Source organism: Carlito syrichta, unplaced genomic scaffold (assembly GCF_000164805.1).
Source record: "Carlito syrichta isolate Samal-C Ts95f unplaced genomic scaffold, Tarsius_syrichta-2.0.1 Scaffold303978, whole genome shotgun sequence".
Lineage (NCBI taxonomy): Eukaryota > Metazoa > Chordata > Mammalia > Primates > Tarsiidae > Carlito > Carlito syrichta.
This window is the reverse complement of record NW_007248074.1, coordinates 86,876-104,510: the sequence shown is the minus strand read 5'-3', so window position 1 is coordinate 104,510 and position 17,635 is coordinate 86,876.

The window sequence follows — 17,635 nt, the reverse complement described above, 5'->3', positions numbered from 1 at the left end:
TGTGCAGCAGGCTTTCCTGATTTTACCACTGTCAAAAGACAAAATTTCAACAGATTTAATTTAAACATCTAATTGGCTTTTATTAACAATTCTAGAAGTGGGCAGCTATCTCATAGAATAAGGTGCTACCCTAGAAATGGCAGAAGAGTTAGTGTTTTGTAAGGTAAAAACAAGGAAACACTATAATTTTAGAAAGCAAATTGGTTAACATCATATTACTTCAGGATATTTTTCTTTTAAAGGCCAAAGCAAAGGGGGCTTCCTTATGTGGATTCAGCTTGACTACACCCCTTCAGATTGGTTGTGGTGAATCTTCTATTTTCAGAAAAACTGGTCTGTTTGGTATTTTACCTGCTTCCTTGAAGTTTCAGTTTTATTACGTGGTACTTAGCATGAATGACTCCATTTTTGGTTTGGTCTGTTGGGATCTAGTGTAGGAGCACAGTCTAAAACAATGGCCTCCTATAAATTGTATTTAACAAATCCCCAGTTTTGGTCAGGCTTTCATATAAGTGAGAGTATAACGAAAACTTAGAGCATTAGCGCCACTCTCAGTAAACATCATTCTGCATTTTTAATCTCAATATGTCACTCATAGGTTAGATGTTCTCTTTATCATGGATTTTTACAAAATTTTTGTTTTTCTAGCTGGAGAGATCATTTGACATTCAGTAGATGGCTTCATGCAGTCATTTAAAATTTCTGAAAAAACACAGCATAAAAACACTACTATTATGATTATCAGGAGGATAATACCAAGAGTTTGGAATATGTTCCTTAATCAAGGCTTCCATGAAACAAATCAACTAAAATTGAACAGATTAAAGAATGAACTAGACCAAAAAAATCCACTTATTTTAACCAAGTAGCCTGTTGCTTAATTTTTTGCAACCAAGTCTTTAAAATAATGGACATATTTACCCATGTACAATAAGAAGTGTCACCTACTGCACAGACTCTTCCCTGTTTGGCCAGCTGATAATCTAGAGCAATTCTACTATCTAGTATTACTTTTGTAAGATAATTCAAAGAAGTCTTCTCTGTAGCTATAGTATTTACAGTATAATCTGCTATAGAAGCTATTGTGAAGGATAAATTCCTAATCACTGCTCCATTTTTGTTTCTTCCAAACCACAGGAAAGGGACCTAAAAAATGTTGCCCATCCAGAAGGGTTACTTCCTCCTACCAGTGTCTCCTTAACCTATTCTGTAGGCTAAGAGGAGTGGACCAGTGCTCTACTTTCAACTAATCACAGAGTGCCAGGGTGCCATTAAAACTCTTAGCAGCCCACATTGGCCCTTCGTCCTCTGCCTGTCAAGACATAAAGTTGCTTGTGCAAAAGGTTGGCCACAAAGTCCTCCACAAATAAAGTTATTGCCTATGAGTACACATAAGTCCCCCTTTCTAGTTCTATTGTTCATGGATATATTGCTTGGAATGGTAGATTTAGCAGTTTCTTGCCAAAAGTCTGAGGCAGAGTTAGTCATTATGAGTTAAAAGAGCACTATTATACCCCGGTACATAAGTCAGTTTGCAAGAAACTCCATTTGGGCTTTTGGTGCAATCCTGACTTATACTCATTTTGACCTGGTCCTTGTATCCTATGACTGAATTAAATTAAAACAGGAAGTGAGAATGAGTGGGTTTAGAAGTCTGACTCTCTAATAGTTATCCCGGGTACGATTTGAACAAAGAGTTGTGTTAGGGATATTGGTAAGTTAGCCACTGGGTGGACTAAAAGATCTCTTAAGTAGTATAAAAATTTGAGTTTGGCATGTCAAATCCAGCACTCCATGAGGCTACCCATAGAAGCTACTGACTGTGAAATTCTAATTACAGCATTATCCTGCCAAACAGAAGAGGTGGACAGAAATAAATTAAGAAGAGTAAGAGTCTCAGTATGATATGGGGCCTGTTCTGATGGTTTGGGAAAAACTGTCCACAGCGTGAAGTCCTCAGCTTCTATCCTGGTTAACCTGACTTTTAAGGGCTTTGGTTTGAGAAGAGGACCAGGTGTAGCAGGCAGTGTTCTTTCAGTTGGGAGCTGTGAACCCAAGAGTCAACAACTATCTGTAGTCATGAGTACTGAGTAGGGTCCTTTCCAGTGGGGTTCAAGGGAAATCTTTCTTTGATGACATTTCCAGAACACACAATCACCATGTTCCAGTCTATGTCCAGCAAGACTTTATGGATCTGTGTCTAAAGGCTTTTGTGGCCTGTTGGTGATAACTTTTTGGACAGTACATTAAGAATTTATCATATTGGGTTATTTCAGCATGGGTCTATTGGGGGTGTACATCACTTAGTGTAACACTCAGAGACATCAGACAACCAGCAATTATTTAATAAGGAATTAATCTGTGTGTTCCAACAGGAGTGTTCTGAAAAGTCATGAGAGTCAGAGACAGAATTTTAGGCCAAGGAAGGCCAGTGGTTTCAGATAATTTTGAAATTCTAAACTTAAGTATGCTGTTAGTTCCTTCAACCTCACCAGAGGACTGAGGGTGATAAGGACACTGATAATGCCAGACTGTTAGCAAAAATTTAGATCGTGCATGCATTATCTGTCTGGTAAAATGAGTGCCTTGGTTTCTTGAAATAGCATTCAGAATATTCCAGAATTAAATTACTACTTTTGGCATTTTTTGTGTGTGTTTTTTGCTATAATAAGGGCATCAACCTTTCAACATGAGAAGGCCTCAACCTACCAGAGAACAAACAGACTGTAACAAGTACATAGTGATAACCTGTACTTGGTGGAAGGTGGATGAAGTCTAATTGTACATGTTCAAATGAACCTAATGGACTTGTGGGGGAGTGTAGTCATCCCAGGGTAAACATAAAGAGAATTTTCTGGATTGTGAGTTTGGCAGATGAAGTATTGAGTATAAATAGTTTTCAACATTATATAACATTTTCCCCACCAATACTTAATGATTATTTGTACCATCTTATCAATACAATTATGGGTAGAGGAATGTGAGAAGCGTAACAAAGATTTCTTTTTTTTTTTTTTTCATTAATCAGTATTTTTTATTATGGTTTTGTGGGGTACAGTTAAGGGTTAGGTGTACAATGATGTTTCATTCAGGCACCCTGTAGATAAGAAGTGTTTTCCCATCCCCCGACAGATATTTGCTACTGTTAATCCCATCCCCCTCCCCCCCGTAGTTTCCCAGTACCATCAGTCATTTTCTTATAGTATTGCATTGGAAACAAAGATTTCTTAAGGGAACCTGGGAGCCCCAAGTGGCAATCTTGGCTTGCCCATAGCTTTGAAAAGAAAATAGCATCCCTTCTCATTCCCAATATTCTTTTTAATCTTTAGGGGCATTTTGTTGTCCATGGGTAATAGCATCTAGTTGTAAGGAGGTAATGTTAGGTATCAGGGAGGATGCCTTATTGTTTCTAACTGTTGGATTTAGATAACCGACCTCACAGAGTTGAGTAACATTTTGGCGTGAAAGTCAGCTAGGACACTTATCTGATATTCAGGCTCAGTTCTCTTTGTATGGGCCTCTATTTTTTTTAACAGCAATCCCTCTGAAAAGGACATCAACTTGTTGACTTTTTTTGTTGTTGTTGTTATGCCTGCAGAAGTGAAGCGATGTTTTTGCTCCCAAAGCATTCCAAAATCATGAACCACCCTAAAGGCATAGCGATTGTCAGTGTAAATGCTGACAGACTGATTTTTAGATAAAATGAAGTCACAAGTAACTGTGAGCATTCCCCAACACCTGCTTTCATGTACAAAAATGATGAAAGGTTTTGAATAATTGGACAATTCTAAGGTGGAGAGAGGCTGCTGCACTGCCCTTTTTCATTCTACAAAAACTGTCTCATATTTCACTCTTCCCCCCGAATGGATTCAGGAACTGAATTTTTAGTAAGTTCATTAAGTAGAGATGCTAAGAGTGAAAATTTAGGGACATATAAATGACAATATTCAACTAACTCTAATAATACATGAAGCTGCCTGTTAATTCTGGGCGTAGAAAACTCACCTTATTAAGAGACAGTGGATATCTGCTGCATTTAGATCCTGTCCTAAATAGTGAACAGGATCTGATGATAATTGTAATTTGTCTTGGGAGACCTTATATCCCTTCTCTGTTAATTTTGTAACAGATAGATGTAATACTCTTGGTATGCTTCCTCAGTGAGTGAACAAAGAGGCCTTCCATGTATTGTAGGAGAGTAGAACCTTTAGGAAACTGGGGGTTGCTCAAATCTTGATGGAGCACTTGATAGTGAAATAAGGGGCTTTAGAGAACCCCTGAGGCTTGATTGTCCAAGTACATTGCTGATTATTCTAGGTGAAAGCAAAGAAGTATTAACTTCTTTGGGGTCAGTTGGGGTGCTAAAGTAGGCTGAACATAGTTCTACCACTGTAAACTGTCTAGAATCTATGGGAAACTGAGACCAAAGAATATTAGGATTTGGAACCATTGGGAAGTAAGAAATACTTCATCCCATTCTCTTCTGGCTTGCAAGATTTCTTCTGAGAAACTTGCTGTTAGTCGAGATTCCTTTATATGGGACTTGATGCTTTTCTATTGCTGCTTTTAGAATTATATCTTTATCTTTGACTCTTGGCAGTTTGAATATAATGTGCATCAGAAAGGTCCTCTTTTAATTGAATCTATTTGGAATCCTTTTCCATATCTCTCCCAGACTTGGAAAGTTGTCAGCTATTATTTCATTAAATAAACATTCTTTGCCTTTATCCAACTCTTCCCTCCAAAATTCACATAATGCAAACATTTGTTCACATGATGGTTTCCTATATTCCCATAGGCTTTCTTTGCTCTATATTCTTTTTTTTCTTCTTCTTCTTACGGAGTTATTTCAAAAGATCTACCTTCAAGTGCAGAAATTCTTTCTTCTCCTTGATCTAGTATGCTGTTGAAGTTCTCAATTGTATTGTTTATTTTATTCCTTGAATTCTTTAGCTCTAAGATTACTTTTTTTAGAAAAAACTTATTCATTGAATTTTTCATGCAGGTCACAAATTGTTTTTCTGATTTTGTTGAATTGCTTGTCTGTATTCTCTTGTATCTCATTGAGTTTTTCAAAGATCACTATTTTGAAATCTTTTTAGGCAATTCACAGTGTTCCATTTTTGGGGGGTCAGTGTCTGGTGAATTATTGTGTTTATTTGGTAGTATCATTTTTTCTTGCTTTCTTGTGTTTTTTATATTCTTCTGTGTTGACATTGGTGCATCCAGTGAAATGGTTGCCTATTCCAGTTTTGTGGAGTGACTTGTGAGGGGCAAGACTTTCACCTACAGATGTATCCTAGAGTATTGGTTGCATAGGGTATAATGGCTTTGGTTCTAGATGGGCACAGTCGTGTAGTATCTGTGCAGTTTCTTCAGGTATATTCAAGGCCCTGTAAGTACCTCAGTCCCTTAGGCTGCAGGGATTTGTGTTGCTAGTCTACCTATTAAATTTCTGTTCTCCTGGTGACAGGGTGCTGGGCCAGTGTGTACTTTGGGGAAGCATGGGGCTGGTTTACTGACAGTATGGCTCAAGCCCTGATCCCTGGGGCAGGGCCTGGGACTGGTTTACACTCTGGGAAGCATGGAACTGGTTGGGTGGTTCTCTGCTTGGGTGCTGCTCCACTTAGGTGAGTTGCTGCACTGGTTAGTGCAGGGCTGATCAGCCTAAGGCTTGGCTGGAGCACCAGTCAGGATGGTGCTCTCAAGAGCACAGGGCTAGTTGACCTATGTATTGGCTTGCTTCCTGCTCCCCTGGGGTTGGGGTGCTAGTTTGGATTGTGCTGCAGGGAAGTGCAGGGCTGATCAGCCAGTGGTTCTGCTTTGATGCTGCTCTTCTGAAGGTAGGGCACCAAACTGGTTTATGCTCCTGGTTGATCTACAACTTGGATTGGGAGCTGCTTTTCTGATTCGGGAGCACTGTGGTCATTGCTGTTCTGTTGGACTTACGTTTCAAGTAGTTGAGTTGGAGTGTTGAGGCTCCTGGAATAGGCAAGATGGAACATCTTCTAGGCAGCTTGTTCCCAGGGGTTTGGAAACTCTAGCAGCTTGGCATGGGAATAGTTTACCACTGTGTATGAGAATAGTATAATGACAATAGAGCCTTAAGTTTGGAGAGATGCAATGGCTGCTGGCCTCCAAAGCAAGACATACTCTAGCAATGGCTCTGGTTTTCAGATGGTACCTTATAGCTGCAGCTTGGAACATGGGATAGAGGGTACAATGTAGGCTTCTTCTCTGGAGCAATGCAACTATGTGAACTCCTGACAACTTCCCAGACTGGGCTCAGGGCCTGTGAGAATTTTAGAATTCTCTAGCAGCAAAGACTACAGGTGTTTGCAGTGGTAATGGGGACTGCTAGGGGTCTTCCACTTACTTTCTTCCTGCACTGAAAGTCCTTCCTGGTTCCTAGCTGACCATGACTGGGTAAACAGGGTAGCACCAGCAGGGTGCCTTGCTCCTTTCTCTATGTGGCCAACCTGAGTTTTACAAAGTCTCTGCCAGTCTACTGCTCTCCTTCATTGTTTTACTTAGATAGTCTAGTCAAAATACAATTGTTTGTTGCTTTAGTCTTTTTTTGTTGGGGGGAGGGCTGCAATGAGTACCAGGTACCTCTAGTCAGCCATCTGGCTAACATCACTGTAAATTAGGTGCTTTCTTGTATTCTTAGACTTTAGAAAGTTTTTGAGAAATACCTTGAATGGTTGAATTTCTTACAAAAAATTGGAGCTGTTGTTTTAATCTTGATAAATTTCTCTGTAGCAAGCATAAATATTAGAGAATATTCTATTAATAATAAAAATTCCCCTTATGTTCTCTAATATCTTTATTTTATTGACAGAATTGATATATGGACATCAATTTGGGGCATCATGGAATGAATGGTCAATATGTGGGTCAATAATACAGTAGGTGAAATTGGGGACTGTCTACTTGAAGATGGTTTAATAGAAATAGAAACTAAAATGAGTGCATATCCTTCTGGACAAATTCTGCTTAAATCTTTGGTTTCAAAACAATCTGTTCTTTCCCAGACCATTTGTCTTCTGTATGATACATAAATTGTATAATAGATATCTGTGTAGCTATACCTGTTGGACTTAGAACTACTAAGCCTGTAGAGTCATAAGTAAAGTCTTCTCTGCTCTAGTGAGTCATTATACTTATTTGTTTTGTTTTGTTTTGTTTTTGAGTTGGAGTCTCACTCTGTCACCCAGACTGGAGTGCAGTGGCTGCTCCCGGCCACTGCAGCCTTGACCTGCTGGGCTCCGGCGATCCTTCTGCCTCAGCCTTCCAAGTAGCTGGAACTACAGGAATGCGCTACCATGCCCAGCTAATTTTTTATTTATTGTAGAGATGAGGTCTCGTCAAGTTGCCCAGGCGGGTTTTGAACCTGTGGGCTCAGGCAATCCACTTACCTCGTCCTCCCAAAGGGCTGGGATTACAGGCTGAGCCACCGAGCCTGGCCTCATTATACTTATTGCTGGCCAAACATCCATACCCTTTCCCACCTTAGTGTTTTGACATTTATTTTCCTTGCTTTAGATGTCCATTTCTCTCTACTCTTCTTGGCTAATGCTATTTAATGTTCTCTATCCTTTACAACCCACCTGGAATACCATTTTCTTCACAAAGCCTTCTCTAACTTCCTAGTTCTTGTTTCTTGTCCTTAGTTTTACCTAATGGTACTATTTGTTACTTGCAGTGCTATCAATTATTTCATTTATTTTAGCTTTGAACTTGTTCTCTACCTAGTTTTTTTTCCCCAAAGGCACAAATTATGTGTTTGTGTGTGTGCGCATATGTAGATATATATACATGTTTATATACATATTTTTTCTTTCCTGAATGATATACAACACCTAGAATAGTGGATAATGGTTGGATATACAGATATATCTGCTTATAAGGCTAGATACACAGAAGAATTTTATTACTCAGATACTGTGGCATGAAGTATAACTTATGGTTCATAATTATTTCAGTCAGTATGCTGATGGGAGATGGGTGATGTACTAAAATGAGGTAACTGAGATGAGTTTAATAGTAAAAAATGTACCTAGGTTAAAATAAACCAAAAACATATGGTGAAGCACCCTAGGACTAGCAATAGTGGGAGCCATGATCATTCCTAGGCCTGGAGGGTCAAAAGAAGTGGACCATTGTTTAAACCCAGAAAGGGAGCTATGTGGAGAAATCTGCCTGACCGGGACTCTGGACTTTCTGTGATCCGATGGGGAACATCAGGGGGAATTCATACCTCAGCTTCACTCTCTTCCAACCCTCTGATTTCTGCTGCTGCTTCCTGCTGGCAAACCATATTGGAAGTCAGAAGGCAGGAGAACCCTGTTGTGGCAGTCTGAAAGGAAGTTAGCCTCATTGGAATTAAAACAAGGTAGAGAGGGTGAAGAATAGATCTGGAAGGGGGAACAAAGAATATCTAGCACCGTAATCTTATCAAGAGAGAGTTTCAATTACATTCATGTAGACTTTTTTGTGGGTCTTTATTTCATACAAGCTACACCTATGTTTTTCTAGTCTTATTCAGTTACTAACATCTAAGAATGCTATATTGATTGATGTATTTCATATAAAATACAACCATTATCCCCATTGTGTTATAGTGTAAGCTGGTGTGGTATTATTAAATATATCTTCTCCATGATTTTTTTCACATTTTATCTATTGCTTGTACAATACACAAGTAGACTACACAGAACTACTCACATGGCTACTAGCAAAACTGTTTCTTTATCATTCCAACTACATGATTTGTCTAAATCAATCAGGGTTGTTCATTTTTCTCTTTGTGTCATTTTCATAGATAAGTGGTTTTCAGTCATGGTGTATATGGTCCTCATTTGCAGACCTTCTGATCCAAGCAGATTTAGGATGAGGCCTGGGACTCTTTTCTTAAAAACAAACAAACAAACAAACAAACAAAACTTTTAGCTATTTCAGGTGCACAATAAGTGAGAACTGCTTGCACAGGTTATCGTTTTGACCCAAATGTTATTTTTGCTGCTCTTTCCCTATACTTTTCCCCTCTCTTCCTCCCTCCTTCCCACCACCAGTCTATATATACTGCTTAGTAATTAAGGCTTAAATGGAAATCTAATGCTGCTTTATGTACACTTCAAAATAAATGTTTTATATTTTTCATATTGAGAAATTCTTATAAGATGTAAAATATGTGACTTTCATATTCCTAATAAGACAAATTTCAGAGTTCATAAAAATTATAAAATATTTTAAATATATGATATAGAATATAATATACTGAACATCTATGTTCCCACCACTTAGCTTTATGAAATGTTAACATTTTATTATTTATTTCTGATTTTTAAAAAGAAAAATGCAGATATAGAATTTAAGCCCCTTGATGTCTGTCATTCCCATGCATGCTTATTTTATGCTTTTACTACACATGCACGTATCAATAAGCAAAATTTAACTTTGTTTTGCATGCTTTTAAATTTTTCATAACTTTTACTATGCTATATTCTTTAATGTGTATAATTCTGTAGCTTTTTTAACTTAAAATATTTTTAATATTTGTAGATACATATAGATTTAACTTATTATCTTTTATTATATATACTACTCCATTGTATGAGTGAACAAAAGCTTATTTATCAAATCAATTCATGCATACTTGAGTTGTTTCTAGTTTTTGCTGTTACTACAAAGTGTTGCTTAAGTAAACATCCCAATATGATATAATGTTTCTTATGCATATATAAACCTAGAAGTAGAGCTGAAAATCCTCAGATATACATATTTTATTTTACCAGATCTTACAAAATTGCTTTCCAAAATGGTTGTACTTGGTTATGCAGTTTATAAGATTCTTGTTGCTCCATATCATTTTTATAGCTGGTATTGTAATAAATTTTTTGTTTGATGGGTATGAAATGGTATCTTGGTTTAATTTCTATTTTCCTGACTTCTGGTGAGGTTGAACACTTTTTATGTGATTGCTGACCATTTGGGTTTCTTCTTCTAGGAACTGCATTTTTATACTCTCTGTTTATTTTACTATTAGATTTTTTAATATTGTGTTGCAGAATTGACACTGTTAACCATTTGTTTATATTTGCAAATGTCTTCTTCCATTCTCTGGGTTGTCTCTTAATTTTGCCTTTTCTTAAACTGAAGTTAAAAATGTATAATATTTCAATTTATCATATATTCTACTCTGTTTTTTGAAACAGTTTATGACCCAACATCTAGTCACTACCTTGATCTTCTCAAGATTTGCATCTTTCTACATTACTTTCAAAATTTCTTTCTAGATGAGATATGATATAAATTAACAAATGGAGAAATAAACATGCCACAAAAGTCTCACATTGGAATATACATAAAGTTATTAATCTTTAAACATTTATATAAAAGAGTTCCCAGCCGGGCTCGGTGGCTCAGCCTGTAATCCTGCGCCTTTGGGAGGCTGAGGTGAGTGGATTGTCTGAGCCCACGGGTTCGAGACCCGCCTGGGCAGCGAGACCTCATCTCTACAATAAATCAAAAAATCAGCCGGGCGTGGTAGCGCAATGCCTGTAATTCCGGCTACTTGGAAGGCTGAGGCGGAAGGATCACTGGAGCCCAGTAGGCAAGGCTGCGGTGGCCGGGAGTGGCCACTGCACTCTAGTCTGGGAGACCGAGTGAGACTCCAACTTAAAAAAAAAAAAGAAAAAAAAAAAAGAAATAAAAAAAATAAAAGAGTTCCCTGGTACAAAAATGATAGCTAACAGCCTCTGGTATAACCTTTTCTCATTTTCCACTAAGTTCCTATGAAGATATATAATAAAATGAAAATTTACCATAAAACCCAAATAAAGGCCTCTAAAACAGCAAGATCCAGAGAATGTGACCTTGATTAAGGAGTAGATGGTCCTAGAAGAATTTCTCTACCTCAGCACCTGTGTATCCCACCTTTGCCTCAAGATGTAGACAACCTGATAAATACAGGATAAAAGGCTCCATCCTTCTCCTGTGGTCAGTTCCCTTCTTAGAACCTCTACCAACCAGCAAAATGAACAGATGTTTCTCTCGACCTCCTATGTACTTCTCTGTGGGGCAGAAACTGCTGAATTTTCCTCTATGTCCTGTGTTCCCAGCAAATTCCAGGAAGCCCTAAGCTGAAAGTTTTATCCTGAGTGCCACAGAGCATTTGGAGACCCAAAACACAATTAGCATGACAGCAATTGCAATTACAGTTGTGTTCATGGGTCATATCAGTTCCTCTCATAAGGAAACAGGTAGGCAATAAAGTGTACTGAAAGATACCCTCTCTGAAGAATAGAGAACAGAAAACCAGGTGTTAACAGCCTGTTAGACATATGAGAACTGAACTGTGTGCTTTGTGTGTGTGTAGCAGTCTTTGCCTAGATCAGAGAGGGTGGGCAGAAAAGTGATTATGGGTGGGTAGTTTCCTCAACTTGTTTTTTTGTCACCAAGTCTGGGCAGATCTCCCTGTGACTGAACACGTGTAGGAAGAAAAAGAAATAAGGTAACCTGAAATGAAACCTCCGAAAACTGTGGAACAAGGGAAGATTTGTTATTGAAATGAATTGTAATATAATATTCATTTCAATAATTTGATTGACAGTGGTTGCCTGAACACCATGTTTTATATCAGTAGTGCTCAGTCTTTGTCTCAGGGACTCTGCAAGTAGTACTATATGTAACTCCTTCACTGCTTTTGTCAGGTTGACATTTTGGGATTCCTTTCAAGATTTTCTATGAGGAAAAAGTACAACTGTGACTTTCTTAAATAATGCAATTTCAAATTGGCTTTGAAGAAATTTCACAAAATGAATCAGCCTAATTTCATTAGCAGACCTTCACTAATCACCATTAAAAGATTTATTGTGAAACAAGGAATGTTGGATTTATTGAGTCATAAATAACTTTGGAGTGTAAGAAAAACATAAAGAAAACAAGCTAAACGCTGCATATGTAAATAGCCTCTTAGGGCCTCACTGAATGAGGAGACAGAAGAAGCCATTAGTATAGTGTCACTGTTTTAGTAGAAGCCAAATCTTCATCTTCGTATACAATCTAAGAGTATCAATGACTTTCAGGGAGATTCATGTTGAAGAACTCTTTAGAACAGGTGTCTTCAGAGACATTTGCTGTCAGACGGTAGTAAGTATATAAGAACAGAAGAATAAATGATAGCAAATGGGATATGTCTTGATGTGGATTCCATACTTACAAAGAAAGGGGAAAATACACAAAAACAAAGCAAAAGTTAAAAATAAAGAATATTACCAACAGTCATATGGCAAGAGAGTAGTGTGTGCAGAGTTTTTGTGGACTCTCAACTTACTGAACCCTGCTTTATGTTTAGAATGGCTAAAGGCAAGTACTTCTGATGTCACCCAAAATCTGATTGAGATTGAGTGAAGATCTTGAAGTTTCACCTTACAGTTAGTTGCTACTTCCATGCTTTACCTTCTGCTTTTCTTATTGTACTCAGCTAAGACTACAGCAGGTAGGGAAGGACAGCCAGTGGTGTTTGTTGCCTCCTCTATTCTAGTAAGTGACTTTTCAGAGAGCACTTTCACCATCCCAGCTTAGAATTTTCTGTCAGAACTTCAGCCCACATCCTCAGAAAATTATTCCCATCATTTTGTGAGGAATAGTTATAGAAAATAAGAACTGTTCCTCATAAAATGATGGGGATAATTTGAGAAGTTACTTCTCTAGTCATCAGTTTCCTCATCTATAAAATGGAGTTAACAATTTCTACCTCATAATAGTGTCTTGATGATTAAAGGAGCTAATGCTGCTTAATAAGTACTGGACTCACATTTTAAAATAATAATGTCAACCCTTTGATTTTAGAATTTGTATGTGGAGATTTTAGCTTTAAAAATATGGAAGGTAGCTGGGCTCGGTGACTCAGCCTGTAATCCTGGCGCCTTTGGGAGGCTGAGGTGAGTGGATTGCCTGAGCCCGCGGGTTCGAGACCCTCCTGGGAAACTTGGCGAGACCTCATCTCTACAATAAATAAAAAAATTAGCCGGGCATGGTAGCGTGCACCTGTAATTCCAGCTACTTGGAAGGCTGAGGTGGAAGGATCGCTGGAGCCCAGCGGGTCGAGGCTACAGTGGCTGGGAGCAGCCACTGCACTCCAGTCTGGGAGACAGAGTGAGACTCCAACTCAAAAAAAAATATGGAAGGTATACCACTTTCTGGCCCATTGCTAATTAAAAAGGGGAAAGTATGCATTTTTTTTTTCTTTTTTAGTTTTTGAGTAGGGGTCTCACTATGTCACCCAGGCTGGAGTGCAGTGGCATCATGACCACCACAACCTCAGCCTGCTGGACTCAGGTGATCCTTCCACCTCAGCCTTTCAAGTAGTTGGGACCACAGGCACACACCACCTGCTTGGCTAATTTTTTTATGTATTGTAGAGACGAGGGCTCGCCAAGTTGTCCAGTACCCCTGAATCCAAGAGGATTGCCTGGTCTCGAACCCCTGAGCTCAGGCAATCCTCTTGCCTCCACCTCCCAAAGTGCTGGAATTATAGGTGTGAGCTACTGTGCCTGGCCAAGAAGTATGCATTTTTTGATGAATAGTTTCATAAACAGGATTGCATGTGATTTTAATGCATCCAGTAACATGCAGTCATCAGACAACATATGATATCATGAAACTCAGACTGTGTTCTATAATGAAATCTCTGAAAAGTCAATCTTATAATATCTTAATGAGACTAATACGGACAGCTTCTTTTGTCGCTGTTTGCTAAATTTATCCTGGTGATGCCAATAAATTATGCCTTGACTTTAGGCAAAGGAAGGGCAGGGTTATTACTTTTTGTCTTGCTTGTGCTTGCTTGCTTGCTTTTTCACTCATTGATAGAACTGATAAGTGCCCAGCACTGTGGGACATTATCCTATACTAAACTGTGGAGGAGTTTGCAACTCAGCAAACAAGGCAGACATGGAAGAAAGTACTTTAGAGTGGAGTGAATGTTATGAAGGAGAACTAACAAAGGCCTTTGGAGAAAAATAAGAGGGAGTCATACCTAGGTTAAGAAAGACTCAACCCTCTGTTTTCCCCTAGAAGGGGCATTTAAATAGAGGCCTGAAGGATAAGACAGTACTACCTAGAGTCTAAACTTTCCAGGCATCCAGGGATATAAGCAGGAGGAAGGAAACTTTGAAGCAGAGGAAGTTAAAGAAAGCTGGATTGCTGGACTGTGGATCAGACTGGGGCAGAGCATTGGCAGCAACCCAGTGATCAGAGGACTGGGCAGACCCTGAAGGGAACGGGAGAATAATGTGATATGTTTTGCATCTTCAAAAAGGATTCTACCTTCAGTGGGGAGAGTTCAATACTTCAGATTTTCATAAAGTATAACTTTGATGACTAGAACCATAATTTTTGGCCTAGAATGTTTGAGGACACACATTTGCTTATTGTTTATAGAGTATGTGGGATGATACTTTTTTATCTCCCCATACTTCTTTCTTGGTCTGTAAAAGAGAGAAATTTTGCTCCATTTTACATTTTTGAAAGAGCTGGCAAGGAAACTCTTGCCCTCAACCTGTCTTAATCCTCTTTCTTGCTCTTTGCCCCATCCTTTCAGACTTCTAAAATTTTGAGACCAAATACTAAGAATCATGATTGTAACTCTTAGTGATATTGCCAAATAAGTGGAATAGGAAATTTGTCTTTCAACAGTTAACTGCAGGAGGAGGTTTCTGGTTATGATAATCTGAAAACGTAAGCTACAAATACCTAGAACTGCTCTAGAAATATTTTATGTAACACTACAAAGATACATAGGTAGGCTTGCAATATATGTAAGGAAAGTCTCAGGAACCAAAAAGAACAAAGGTAAGGAGAGATTGACAAATGACACATGACATAAAGACTACCCTTGGTGTGAGTGGGGTTGCTAGCTTCACTAATTTAGGGGCTTGGATTTTTGTTTTTGTTTTTGTTTTGAGTGGGAGTCTCACTCTGTCTCCCAGGTTGGAGTGCAGTGGAACACTCACAGCCACTGCAGCCTCAACCTACTGGGCTCAGACAATTCTTCCACCTCAGCCTCCCAAGTAGCTGGAACTACAGACACACACCACCACATCTGGCTAATTTTTTGATTTAGTATAGAGACGATGTCTCACCAAGTTACCCAGGCTGGTCTCGAACCCCTAGGCTCAGGAAATTCTCTTGCCTCTGCCTCCCAAAGTGCTGGGATTACAGGTGTGAATCATCATGCCCAGCAGGGGCTTGGGTTTTAATACCCGTGGTCATACAGAGGATAGAGGTCTTTGGTACACATGAGGCAGAGAACTGAAGCCTCTAAGTAAATTCAGGTTTTAGGAAGGACAACATCCTTGGGCAGTAGATTAGAAAAAAATTAATGGTCCACTGATATAGAGAGATAAGGAAGTCTGTATTGCCTTAGTGTCTGAGTGAAAGTGGGGAAAAGTCTCGTCTGAAAATTCTATTTATTAAATTTTCTTAAAAAAAAAACTTGTAGAAACTTTGAAACATATAGAAAAATAGAATTGTATAATGAATCTTCATGTATCCATTAGCCAACTTTAATAGTTACTAGTATTCTTTCATTCTTGTTTCTTTTTCTCCATTATAAAGTGTTTCTACATTATATTTATATGTATTATATATTTGCCTGTAAATACTTCAGTTTTTATCTCTAGCCTAAGGACCCTTCAAGACATAGCAATGGTATTATATAACAAAGTGATGTTATACTCAGTCATGAGTCACTTGACAATGGGGATATGTTCTGAGAAATGCTTCATTAGGCAATGTCATCTTTTGAAACTTATAAGAGCATACTTGCACAAACATAGAGGGTATAGCTTACTCCACACCTTGGCTTTATGATGTAGCCTATTTTTCCTTGACTACAAACCTGTACCACTTGTTACTATATTGAATAATCTAAGCTGTTGTAACACAATTGTATTTGTTAATCTAAACACAGAGAAGGTACAGAAAAATACGTGTTATAATCCTATGAGACCACTGTCATGTACATGGTCATCATTGACCAAGATGTCATTACCCTGTGTGTGACTGTGTATATACAATACACTATTGTTAACTATCGTCATCATGCTGTGCAATAGTTCTCAAAACATTTGTTCCTCCTGTCTAACTGAAACTTTGTGCCTTTTAATCAGTCTCTTTTAAATCTCAAGTTTCTCCTCTTTTTTAAAAAAATGCATTTAGTTGTTGAAAACGAAACAAAGCAAAACAAGTCATTTGTCCTGTAGAACTTTCCACATTGTGGATTTGGCTAGTTTTATCCTCGTGGTGTCATTTAATGTTCCTCTGTCCTTTGTATAGGAAGTAAAGTGGTTCATAGATTTAGATGTTTGCTTTGGTTAAGGTTAATTTTTTCTTTTTTAAAGGATATTTCATAGATGGTGCACATCAGGAGGCATATGATGTTTGATTGTTGGGTTGAATTGAGACCACTAAAATTCAGGTACTGAAGACCTGACTCATGGTTCCTGAGAACATGACTGCAAGTTGGGGACTTTAAAAGAAGTGATTAAGTTAAAATGAATGTGTTGGGGTAGGCCCCAATCCAATCTGACTGATATCCTTATATGAAGAGGAAATTTGGACACACAAAGTCTCAGTAGGAAAGAAACAAAGACTGTGTGAGGACATACTAAGACAGCCATTTGCAATCCAAGGAGAGAGGCTGCAGAAGAAACCAAACCTGCTGACACCTTGATTTTGAACTTTTGGTCTCCAGAATTGTGAGACAATAAATTTTTGTATTTCTTGCCCAATCTATGGTACTTCGTTATGACAGCCCTAGAAAACTAATGCAGTTGTCCTATTTTTGATGATTTAGGATTGATCTTTAAGTGGTAAGCCTTACCTGGCCATTACAAAGCGCTCCATCATCCTTTTGTTCTAATGGTTTTAGCATCTACTGATTGTTTTATCTACCTCCATCATTTCAATATGATTGAAAATAGGAAGTTTTAATATAATCATCCTACATTTATTAACATCATACTTCTCTACTGATGAATTTTTGCCAACTATTTAGTTACTCTGAAATGGTCTGTACAGCAAAGGTAAACTAAGTACTTAATTGGATTCTTTCTTTTTCTTTATTCATTTTTAGATTGTGACATTCTCCAAATCATTTGAGAATCCTTAACTTCAGGTTTTGGGATTTGAATTTATACTATTAGAGTGAGCCAAGAACTCCAAAACTGAGAAACTTACCTAGATGCCTTTGGAACACCTGGCAGATATAATATGAAACTCTTTTTCCTGGAGGAACACCCTCAAACAAGGTCCTGTAGTAGTTTCATGGTAAAGATGAGTTCATATCCAGAATTGAAAAATCCATAAGGAAATGAATGAGAGTGAGTGGACATAGCTGAGAAGAAATTCATATCTGTAGAAAATTGAGGTGACTCCAGGACCCACTCTTTGATTCTCTTCTCTATTCATACTCACAACCTTGGACATAACACCCACTTTCATGGCTTTAGAGAACCATCCCACATTTAAATCTCCTGCTCATACATACCAAACTTAAATTCATCCCAGTGAGTGGATTGCCTGAGCCCGCGGGTTCGAGACCCGTCTGGGCAGCGAGACCTCATCT